The sequence below is a fragment of the Oncorhynchus mykiss genome, chromosome 11 (genome assembly GCF_057628025.1).
Source record: "Oncorhynchus mykiss isolate SJ-2025 chromosome 11, ASM5762802v1, whole genome shotgun sequence".
Lineage (NCBI taxonomy): Eukaryota > Metazoa > Chordata > Actinopteri > Salmoniformes > Salmonidae > Oncorhynchus > Oncorhynchus mykiss.
The window spans coordinates 52,126,371-52,139,360 of NC_143032.1; the positions used below are offsets into that span (position 1 = coordinate 52,126,371).

A 12,990-nucleotide genomic window follows, 5' to 3' on the forward strand; every position below is an offset into this window, starting at 1 on the left:
TATTCACTTACCATGTTTCCTTTAAACCCAAGATTACCTTTTCTGCCTGCACATCCCTGCAGGAACGACAATGTGGTGAACACAGGGACAGATATTTACAGGAAGTTATAATAATACTGGAACAACTTGAAAAGATCACGGTTTGACAGTAAAACTAGAAGATGATGCAACAGAGTGGCAAAGTGTACATTTTGGTCTGCAGTACCATATTAATGCCACATCTTTTGAAATGCTTATTCCCTCTCCTGTCATTTTGTAGAGTGCATGAATCAGTCTATGTCCATGTCCTATGGGTAGATACAACCACAGCATTTGTACTGTATTTCCATGACCTTACTTATTTTTTTTTTTAGCATTACATGAGCTGCAGTGGGACATTTTTTTATTAAAATTATTAGAGGCCGTTATAAACCACTGATGTGTTCATTTTCCAATAGAGACAAAGATATCAGTGTCTTACAAGAAAACCATAGCTGAATAAAACCCCTGAAGACATACAGTTCTTCTCATGAGGAAGAAATGGATGACTGTTCCATATTCTAAGATCCCCACTCAAATGTCAGTTTCTTCTGCTTCTTGTCTCCATAAAATCATGTGTTCTGGTAACATAACTTTGCTTGTGTGAAATCATTCACTTTGATTCTATGTGGAGTGTAAGTCCTGATCATATTTAAAGGATCTGAGTTTTGAAAACAGATATCTATATGAGCATTTCTGACTCTTAAAACTGTGCGTTTCACTGAGAGATTCTTACTCTTTTTCCTGGAGGGCCACTCAGGAGCCTGTAAATCTTGTTGTCAGATCCAATTATGGCATCACCCTCACTGGGTGCCACTGTCAGCAGGCCTGTATGGTCAAAGCCAGTCTGTCTCTTCCCCTGGGCCCTCTGTGTGAGAGAACCACTGTTAGTCCTTCCCTGCTCCACTGCTGACCCTGCAGGAGGCAACATTTTCTCCTCCATGAAAACACTGGGGTCAGGGTGGCCAGACTGGGATGGGCTCTTCCGATCAGGGCGTTTCCTCTGGAGACTGGGCAAAGGGGTCGAGGGAGTCCAGGTTGATGATTCCATGTTGTGGCCAGTCATCTGTGTCTGCGGTGATGTTCTCATCCAAGGCTGTGACTGTAAACCAGTACTTGCTGTCATTGCCACCTATACCAGTGGGGTGTAAGGTAAGGATAGAGAGATTTGCATCATCAACTACCACAAGCACTTTCCCTTGTTGTCGAGTGGCTGAGTTCTGGGAGATAGGAGAGTTGCCTTCTGGGAGGGAGGAATCCTACGAAGAGAGAGAGATAACTATGCTTAATGGTTGCAGCCACATAACCCGATCCCACTGATACACAGTATCTAGAATGGTCCCTCACCCACAACAGATCTCTATCAAACAGTTCCATCAAATGAAAAACAACAAATAACTGAGACAGCATTAAATAGCTAAAAAAATTCCCCAAAACATTAGGAACACCTTTTCAATATTAAGTTGCACCCCCACCTTTTTCCCTCAGAACAGCCTCAATTTGTCGGGGCATGGACTCCACAAGGTGTCGAAAGCATTCGACAGGGATACTGGCCCATGTTGACGACAACACTTCCCACATTTGTGTCAAGTTGGCTGGATGTCTTTTGGGTGGTGGACCATTCTTGATACAAACAGGAAGCTGTTGAGCGTTGAAAAAACCAGCAGAGTTGACATTCTTGACACAAACTGGTGCATCTGGCACTACCATACCCAGCTCAAAAGCACTTACAGTTTTTGTCTTGCCCATTTACTGTCTGAATAGGACACATATAGTTGAAGTCAGAAGTTTAAATACACTTAGGTTGGAGTCATTAAAACTCATTTTTCAACCACTCCACAAATGTCTTGTTAACAAACTATAGTTTTGGCAAGTCGGTTAGGACATCTACTTTGTGCATGACACAAGTCATTTTTCCAACAATTGTTTACAGACAGATTATTTCACTTATAATTCACTGTATCACAATTCCAGTGGGTCAGAAGTTTACAGACACTAGGTTGACTGTGCCTTTAAACAGCTTGGAAAATTCCAGAAAATTATGCCATGGCTTTAGAAGCTTCTGATAGGCTAATTGACATCATTTGAGTCAATTGGATGTGTACCTATGGATGTATTTCAAGGCCTACCTTCAAACAGTGTCTCTTTGCTTGACATCATAGGAAAATCAAAAGAAATCATCCAATACCTCAGAAAAAAATTGTAGACCTCCACAAGTCTGGTTCATCCTTGGGGGAAATTTCAAAATGCCTGAAGGTACCACGTTCATCTGTACAAACAATAGCACGCAAGTATGAACACCATGGGACCATGCAGCCCTCATACCGCTCAGGAAGGAGACACATTCTGACTCCTAGAGATGATTGTACCTTGGTGCGAAAAGTGCAAATCAATCCCAGAACAACAGCAAAGGAACTTGTCATGATGCTGAAGGAAACAGGTAGAAAAAGATTCTATATCCACAGTAAAATGAGTATTATATCGACATAACCTGAAAGGCCGCTCAGCAAGGAAGAAACCACTGCTCCAAAACTGCCATTAAAAAGCCAGACTACGGTTTGCAACTGCACATGGGGACAACGATTGTACTTTTTGGTCCTCTGGTCTGATGAAACAACAATAGAACTGTTTGGCCGTAATGACCATGGTTATGTTTGGAGGAAAAAGGGGGCCGCTTGCAAGCCGAAGAACAACATCCCAACCGTGAAGCACGGGGGTGGCAGCATCATGTTGTGGGGGTGCTTTGCTGCATGAGGGACTGGTGCACTTCACAAAATAGATGGCATCATGAGGCGGGAAAATAATGTGGATATATTGAAGCAACATCTCAAGACATCAGTCAGGAAGTTATAGCTTGGTCACAAATGGGTCTTCCAAATGGACAATGACCTCAAGCATACTTCCAAAATGGCTTAAAGACAATAAAGTCAAGGTATTGGAGTGACCATCACAAAGCCCTGACCTCAATACTGTAGAAAATTTGTGGGCAGAACTGAAAAAGTGTGTGCGAGCAAGGAGGCCTACAAACCTTACTCAGTTACACCAGCTCTGTCAGGAGGAATGGGAGAAAATTCACCCAACTTATTATGGGAAGCTTGTAGAAGGCTACCCGAAACGTTTGACCCAAGTTAAACAATTTAAAGGCAATGCCACCAAATACTAATTGAGTGTATGTAAACTTCCGACCCACTGGGAATGTGATGAAAGAAATAAAAGCTGAAATAAATCACTCTCTGCTATTATTCTGGCATTTCACATTCTTAAAATAAAGTGGTGATCCTAACTGACCTCAGACAGGGGATTTTTACTAGGATTAAATGTCAGGAATTGTGAAAAGGTGAGTTTAAATGTATTTGGCTAAGGTGTACGTAAGCTTCCAACTTCAACTGTACACAAATCCATGTCTCAACTGCCTTAGGGCTTAAAAATCCTTCCTTAACCTTTCTCCTCCCCTTCATCTACACTGATTGAAGTGACATCAATAAGGGATCATAGCTTTCACCTGGATTGACCTGGTCAGTCTATGTCATGGAAAGAGCAGGTGTTCTTAATGTTTGTATACTCAGTGTAGGTGCATAACATAGAAACGCAACTAGACGTTTTTGACTATAGACAATGCTCAGCATCACTTACATGAGTTTAAAAATGGGTTAACAAGTCTGGGCCTGATGACCAACTTCAAAGAGAAGCTGGGATTACATTAGAGAGATAGCTGTGTAAAGGTGAGTGGCAGAGCTTCAGTCCACCTCAAACTGGCCTCTTCTAGAGCAGACAATGGGCCTTTATCTGTGATAAGATAGTATTAAATGTGCTCTCTCTATCTCAGCGACCTCTCTCAGATGAGCGGATACTTGATCTCCCTGGGCCTGAAACTATTTGTCCAACTAAGCTCCTTAACCTCCCTATAGCTCTGCCTCTCATCCCCAGGCTGAGCCCCGGAGTGGAAGCACTGGATTAGAGGAAAAGGGAGAGCAGTAACAGAATGATAGCGCAAGGGAGAGAGCATTGTGCTATACATGTTATGCACAAACCTACTATAGGAGGTTTGATGTCGTATGGAAACACTAAGGGAAATTACACTGTTAGCATCTGTAACAGAGAGGCTCCATACTCGGCCAACTGCTAGTGGCTGCAGCAGAACAGAACAAACTAGTGCAGTGAGGGAGTGAGTGAGTGGTTTGTGGGAACAATTGATCCGGGGATCCGGGTCTGGGGGTTTGAGCTGGAACTCTGCTCAACAGTGTGTACTGGAGATGAGCATGTGGCCAAGGAATACAGTACTCCAGACTCTTTGATCTCTGCAGTGGATCAATAATGACTCTGTCGTGTTCATCTCAGCATAGTACAGGACATACAGTACAAACTCAAATTGATTATGAAGTAATAAATCATGCATCTATTTCTAACCATGCCTTGCCAGATAGACACACAAAGCATTAGAAAAATATAAAGGATAATTTGCTTTTAGTGCAAACAAACACAAAACCCTGGTGAGAGATCCTTCCTGACTGATGTCTTGAGATGTTGCTTCAAAATATCCACCTAATTGTCATTCCTCATGATGCCATCTATTTTGTGAAGTACACCAGTCCCTCCTGCAGGAAAGCACTCCCACAACATGATGCCTTTCAGGTTATGTTACTCGTTACTCGTTTTTCTGTGGATATAGATACTTGTGTACCTGTTTCCTCCAGTATCATCACAATGTCATTTTCTGTTGTTCTGGGATTGATTTGCACTTTTTGCACCAAGGTACAATTATGTCTAGGAGACAGAACATGTCTCCTTCCTGAGTGGCATGATGGCTGCGTGGTCCCATGGTGTTTATACTTGCGTACTATTGTTTGTGCAGATGAACGTGGTACCTTCAGGCGCTTGGAAATTGCTCCCAAGGATGAACCAGACTTGTGGAGGTCTACAATTGTTTTTCTGTCAAGCGAAGAGGCACTGAGTTTGAAGGTAGGCCTTGAAATACATCCACAGGTACACCTACAATTGACTCAAATGATGTCAATTAGCCTATTAGAAGCTTCTAAAGCCATGACATAATTTTCTGAAATTTTCCAAGATGTTTAAGGCACAGTCAACTTAGTGTATGTAAACTTCTGACCCACTGGAATTGTGATACAGTGAATTATAAGTGAAATAATCTGTCTGTAAACAATTGTTGGAAAAATTACACAAAGTAGATGTCCTAACCGACTTGCCAAAACTACAGTTTGTTAACAAGACATTTGTGGAGTGGTTGAAAAACGAGTTTTAATGACTCCAACCTAAGTGTATGTAAACTTCTGACTTCAACTGTATGTGTATAACCTGTTACAGTCTAAGGCCTGTCTAAGCCTGTAGAGGGAGGGTGTTCTATTAAGCTATATGAAAATCTTTTCCCAAGGATCATTTTTCTATTTGATTTTGAAATGTAAAACCCATTGAAGTATCCACTAAAAATATAAAAAACATATTTAATGAAAAATTATATTTCGCTTTATTGCTATTAGCCCATACAAGTGCATTGAATAACAGATTCACTAGATGGAACAACAAATTGTCCCCAAAAACAAATCAAAGGGAAGTTTGTTCTGAAGTATCTGAGAGATATCTGAGATATATAATAAGTGTTTGGGGGGGGGCATTGAACAGTCTCCATATACAGTATTTTGTAAAAAGTTTCACATTTAACCTGTATTTAACCAGGCAAGTCAGTTATGAACAAATTCTTATTTACAATGACGGCTTACACTGGCCAAACCTGGAGGACGCTGGGCCAATTGAGCATCGCCCTGTGGGACTCCCAATCACGTCCGGTTGTGATACAGCCTGGATAGTATACTTAATTCATTTTTTCAACTGGTACTAAGGGACATTCAGACGAGTCTTGTGAGGCCTGTGGATGTCCTGGAGCAAAACGACATGTCCATGTTCCTGAATCTTTTCATAGAGGGGTCATAATAGTTTTTAGGCCAAACCGTTCGGACGCTACAGACAATTTTGTGAGAAGACCGCTTTTCAGGATGTCTCATGGTCTGTCAAACAGTGCTCTAGCTCTGTCACCTTTCACCGCAGATAAAGCAGTGCGACATCGGGGGATGTGGTGGATGGAGATGCATTCAATGAAACAACAAAAATATATCTCTAGCTTAAACTGACAGGTATTTATGTTGGGATTTTGTTTATTACGCTAACTAGATTTCTGCGGGGGCACGGACATCGACTTTAGGGGGATAAACGAGCTCTAATATTTTCACCCATTCGGAACAGTGCTTGACTGATGAGACGAGTGCATTGTGCCTGTATCATGTAGCAGTGAGGTTTGAATGGGGACCGGTGCATTCTGCAGCCAGGAAATCATTTCATTAGAGGGAAGACATTTAGCTAACAAGGTTATCTCCGCTGGTCAGACTAGAAGATATATGTCAACAAAGACCATTTCACCCAGAGACTCTGGTGTGGTGGCGCACCATTTGAGAGATTCCTGAAGAAAAGGCAGGGGATAAATCTGCATGGGCTGACCTAACAATAAATGATTAGGAGGACCATTTATCAAAGGCTTAGACACAGGTATGAGGATGCTCTTCACCGGCCATGTGTCTGAAAATGCAGCTGGGCAAATTCACTCCATCATCACGAGCTAAATACACTGCTCATAAAAATAAAGGGAACACTAAAATAACACATCCTAGATCTGAATGAATGAAATATTCTTATTAAATACTTTTTTCTTTACATAGTTGAATGTGCTGACAACAAAATCACATAAAAACTATCAATGGAAATCAAATTTATCAACCCATGGAGGTCTGGATTTGGAGTCACACTCAAAATGAAAGTGGAAAACCACACTACAGGCTGATCCAACTTTGATGTAATGTCCTTAAAACATGTCAAAATGAGGCTCAGTAGTGTGTGTGGCCTCCACGTGCCTGTATGACCTCCCTACAACGCCTGGTCATGCTCCTGATGAGGTGGCGGATAGTCTCCTGAGGGATCTCCTCCTGGACCTGGACTAAAGCATCCGCCAACTCCTGGACAGTCTGTGGTGGATGGAGCGAGACATGATGTCCCAGATGTGCTCAATTGGATTCAGGTCTGGGGAACGGGCGGGCCAGTCCATAGTATCAATGCCTTCCTCTTGCAGGAACTGCTGACACACTCCAGCCACATGAGATCTAGCATTGTCTTGCATTAGGAGGAACCCAGGGCCAACCACACCAGCATATGGTCTCACAAGGGGTCTGAGGATCTCATCTCGGTACCTAATGGCAGTCAGGCTACCTCTGGCGAGCACATGGAGGGCTGTGCGGCCCCCTAAAGAAATGCCACCCCACACCATGACTGACCCACCGCCAAACCGGTCATGCTGGAGGATGTTGCAGGCAGCAGAACATTCTCCACGGCGTCTCCAGACTCTGTCACGTCTGTCACATGTGCTCAGTGTGAACCTGCTTTCATCTGTGAAGAGCACAGGGCGCCAGTGGCGAATTTGCCAATCTTGGTGTTCTCTGCCAAATGCCAAACGTCCTGCACGGTGTTGGGCTGTAAGCACAACCCCCACCTGTGGACGTTGGGACCTCATACCACCCTCATGAAGTCTGTTTCTGACCTTTTGAGCAGACACATGCACATTTGTGGCCTGCTGGAGGTTATTTTGCAGGGCTATTGCAGTGCTCCTCCTGCTCCTCCTTGCACAAAGGTGGAGGTAGCGGTCCTGCTGCTGGGTTGTTGCCCTCCTACGGCCGCCTCCACGTCTCCTGATGTAATGGCTTGTCTCCTGGTAGCGCCTCCATGCTCTGGACACTACGCTGACAGACACAGCAAACCTTCTTGCCACAGCTCGCATTGATGTGCCATCCTGGATGAGCTGCACTACCTGAGCCACTTGTGTGGGTTGTAGACTCCGTCTCATGCTACCATTAGAGTGAAAACACCGCCAGCATTCAAAAGTGACCAAAACATCAGCCAGGAAGCATCGGAACTGAGAAGTGGTCTGTGGTCACCACCTGCAGAAACACTCCTTTATTGGGGGTGTCTTGCTAATTGCCTATAATTTCCACCTGTTGTCTATTCCATTTGCACAACAGCATGTGAAATTTATTGTCAATCAGTGTTGCTTCCTAAGTGGTTTGATTTCACAGAAGTGGGATTGACTTGGAGTTACATTGTGTTGTTTAATAAGTGTTCCCTTTATTTGTTTGAGCAGTGTATAATAATCAGAGATGTTATGAGGAAGTGTATTGATATTTGTAGAAGAGTTCAAAGGTGATGAATCATGATGTCATACAGAGATGAAGCACAATAGTAATCCTAATAACCATGATGAAAATGCACTGCACTACATCAACAGAATCACAACCGTGGGTGTCACATCTAGGATTTGTAAGTACAATGGTGTCACTGTAGTCAGCACAGCAGCAAATGTATTTGACATTCACATCTACAACCTGATCATCACCACTATGAACTATAGTGAGTGAATTCTCCCTAAAGTATCCACAGACAATTTTCTTTGGGTTCCCTACCATGTGAGATGCTCTCCATCGACCCTCCACGCATGGTCCAAGCTGGAAAGAATCCAGCATTAAGCAGCCCAGTATCCAGATAAAAAACTGCATGGCTACAGTACAAGAGGAGAGCAACCACTCCTTCTACACCACTCCTCGACCACAGGAGTCCTCCCAGGCAGAGTATGCTGTGCTCTCTCCCAGTGCTTTCCTTGTGAGCAGGAACACACAGACACATGCTGGGCTGAGGTCCCCCTCACTTTATCACTCTATCACAGCTGCCCAGGGCGCAGGTGGATCTTAGGACATCCAAGTACTACGTGATATGAATGTGCTAATGTTTGTAATGAAACCCTTTGTATGATTTAACATACCAAGGGGTGAATGAGAGAACTTTGTGGGAAAATAGAAAGGATCACACACATACTGTAACTGGAGTCCAATTACTAATCGCAAAGGGACTTCAGAGCCGTTGAAATGGCACAGTGAGGCCACAGAGACAGAGATGTCATATGAAACTTGGTAGAAAACCGTAGCTGTGATCGGCTAACGATATGACAGAGGCTAATTTGATTTAAATAAAAGGATTACGCTGGAGACCTAAAGCATTCAGAATCAAATCAGCAGTGACCACAAGGTCATTAAAACAGGAGGGATTATGGGGATTAATGAGAAACCATGGAAACAGCATCAACCGAGGGGAAGCCACTGCAGAATATGCTTTACTTGCGAGTGGGAAAAATCCCTTGAGGTTTTCCCCATTTTCACTAGACTGGAAACTTAAGAGGAAAAGCCCTTGGCAAATAAACTTCCATCAGTCCCATCACATAATCTACAGAGGCCAGATAACTGCTTCCAGAACCAAATAAACTTCCATCAGTCCCATCACATAATCTACAGAGGCCAGATAACTGCTTCCAGAACCAAATAAACTTCCATCAGTCCCATCACATAATCCACAGAGGCCAGATAACTGCTTCCAGAACCAAATAAACTTCCATCAGTCCCATCACATAATCTACAGAGGCCAGATAACTGCTTCCAAAACCAAATAAACTTCCATCAGTCCCATCACATAATCTACAGAGGCCAGATAACTGCTTCCAGAACCAAATAAACTTCCATCAGTCCCATCACATAATCTACAGAGGCCAGATAACTGCTTCCAGAACCAAATAAACTTCCATCAGTCCCATCACATAATCTACAGAGGCCAGATAACTGCTTCCAGAACCAAATAAACCTCCATCAGTCCCATCACATAATCTACAGAGGCCAGATAACTGCTTCCAGAACCAAATAAACCTCCATCAGTCCCATTACATAATCCACAGAGGCCAGATAACTGCTTCCAGAACCAAATAAACCTCCATCAGTCCCATCACATAATCTACAGAGGCCAGATAACTGCTTCCAGAACCAAATAAACTTCCATCAGTCCCATCACATAATCCACAGAGGCCAGATAACTGCTTCCAGAACCAAATAAACTTCCATCAGTCCCATCACATAATCTACAGAGGCCAGATAACTGCTTCCAGAACCAAATAAACTTCCATCAGTCCCATCACATAATCTACAGAGGCCAGATAACTGCTTCCAGAACCAAATAAACTTCCATCAGTCCCATCACATAATCTACAGAGGCCAGATAACTGCTTCCAGAACCAAATAAACTTCCATCAGTCCCATCACATAATCCACAGAGGCCAGATAACTGCTTCCAGAACCAAATAAACTTCCATCAGTCCCATCACATAATCTACAGAGGCCAGATAACTGCTTCCAGAACCAAATAAACTTCCATCAGTCCCATCACATAATCCACAGAGGCCAGATAACTGCTTCCAGAACCAAATAAACTTCCATCAGTCCCATCACATAATCTACAGAGGCCAGATAACTGCTTCCAGAACCAAATAAACTTCCATCAGTCCCATCACATAATCCACAGAGGCCAGATAACTGCTTCCAGAACCTCTGTCCGTGGAATAAGTTGCTCTCTACACTTACAACATTGAGGCCAGGCCACAGTACTGTATTAGAAATGTGGTTTCCATTATGGAGACTTTAGCAAGGCTGTGAATAGTGATGGGAAACAATGGGCTAGTAAAAAAGCAACACTTTTTTCAGCACCTTCTCATATACTGTTTTGTATTTGGCTGTAGTGGGTTGAACTGAGTTATAAACTGAGTGGTTCAAGTCCTGAATGCTGATTGGCTGACAGCTGTGGTATATCAGACCGTATACCACAGGTATGACAAAACATGTATTTTTTACTGCTCTACTTACATTGGTAACCAATTTATAATAGCATTAAGGCACTGCAGGGTTTTTGGTTGTGGCCATATACCACACCCCCTCAGACCTTATTGCTTAATTATAGCCCAGTGAATATGGTCTGAGGTGAAAGTCGCAGATGATAGACAAGGACTGCCATTATGTACGAGAACAAAGAGAGCTGTGTGGTACAGAAGCGCAGAGCAGAACTACCACAAGCAAGGGCCATATTTACTCTGCTTTCTAGTGAGGTACAGAAGCTTGGCAACCATGAGCCATGACTGTTTATTTCTTGTTCCTTCCCTTTGCCATTTCAATGATGTCACTTATAAGCTACCAAAGGAGGATGCACACGAGGGATACTGTATAATAATTTGCCCTGCTCCAATTGAAATCTAGGTTGCAGCCAATAAGTGGCAGAACAGTTAATACGTGTCATTTTGAGCCTGCTGCTTGGGATAGAATATAATAAAACACCACATAAGGTTGTGAGTCACGAGGTTGTGGTTTGAGTGAAGTAGGTGGCAAGTGTCAAACAGTTCTAAGGCTGATCTAGATTTGCATTGACTTGCAGGAAATGACCCCTGACCTGCAAGCTCACTTTTTATGCTATTGCCCTTTGTAAAGTAATCCCCTAAAAATCAAATCAAAACAAATTGTATTGGTCACATACAAATGGTTAGCAGATGTTAATGCGAGTGTTGCAAAATGCTTGTGCTTCTAGTTCCGATAGTGCAGTAATATCTAACAAGTAACAATTCCCCAACAACTACCTAATACACACACATCTAAAGGCATGGAATAAGAATATGTACATGTAACCGATGTGAAATGGCTAGCTAGTTAGCGGGGTGCGCATTAAAAGCGTTTCAATTGGTGACGTCACTCGCTCCGAGACCTTGAAGTAGTTGTTCCCCTTGCTCTGCTTCGAGGGTGGCTGTCGTCGATGTGTGCAGAGGGTCCCTGGTTCCAGCCCAGGTAGGGGCGAGGAGAGGGACAGAAGCTAAACTGTTAAACATACATATACATTTTTATTTATTTTTAATTCAACTTTATTTGACCAACTGCGACCTGGACAAGTTAAAGCTAAGCATTTCGACACACACAACAACAGAGTTACACTTGGAATAAACAAACATACAATCAGTAATAAAGCAGAAAAAATACACTGCTCAAAAAAATAAAGGGAACACTTAAACAACACAATGTAACTCCAAGTCAATCACACTTCTGTGAAATCAAACTGTCCACTTAGGAAGCAACACTGATTGACAATCAATTTCACATGCTGTTGTGCAAATGGAACAGACAACCGGTGGAAATTATAGGCAATTAGCAAGACACCCCCAATAAAGGAGTGGTTCTGCAGATGGTAACCACAGACCACGTCTCAGTTCCTATGCTTCCTGGCTGATGTTTTGGTCACTTTTGAATGCTGCCGGTGCTTTCACTCTAGTGGTAGCATGAGATGGAGTCTACAACCCACACAAGTGGCTCAGGTAGTGCAGCTCATCCAGGATGGCACATCAATGCAAGGTTTGCTGTGTCTGTCAGCGTAGTGTCCAGAGCATAGAGGCGCTACCAGGAGACAGGCCAGTACATCAGAAGACATGGAGGAGGCCGTAGGAGGGCAACAACCCAGCAGCAGGAGCGCTACCTCCGCCTTTGTGCAAGGAGGAGCAGGAGGAGCACTGCCAGAGCCCTGCAAAATGACCTCCAGCAGGCCACAAATGTGCATGTGTCTGCTCAAACGGTCAGAAACAGACTCCATGAGGGTGGTATGAGGGCCCGACGTCCACAGGTGGGGGTTGTGCTTACAGCCCAACACCGTGCAGGACGTTTGGCATTTGGCAGAGAACACCAAGGGAGGTCATACAGGCACGTGGAGGCCACACACACTACTGAGCCTCATTTTGACTTGTTTTAAGGACATTACATCAAAGTTGGATAAGCCTGTAGTGTGGTTTTCCACTTTAATTTTGAGTGTGACTGCAAATCCAGACCTCCATGGGTTGATACATTTGATTTCCAATGATAATTTGTGTGATTTTGTTGTCAGCACATTCAACCATGTAAAGAAAAAAGTATTTAATAAGAATATTTCATTCATTCAGATCTAGGATGTGTTATTTTAGTGTTCCCTTTATTTTTTTGAGAAGTGTATTTATTTATACAGTGTGTGCAAATGACGTAA

At 43.2% G+C, this 12,990-nt stretch overlaps 1 long non-coding RNA gene across 1 annotated transcript; it reads right to left on the bottom strand.

Moving 5' to 3' along the window:
• Window positions 1-754: 754 nt before the first annotated feature.
• Window positions 755-8,731, bottom strand: LOC110535863 (uncharacterized). Its single transcript, XR_016484546.1, has 3 exons — window positions 8,535-8,731; window positions 1,494-1,659; window positions 755-1,277 (listed from the first exon to the last, which is right to left on the bottom strand). It is a non-coding gene; the product is annotated as an uncharacterized LOC110535863 (long non-coding RNA).
• Window positions 8,732-12,990: the final 4,259 nt, after the last annotated feature.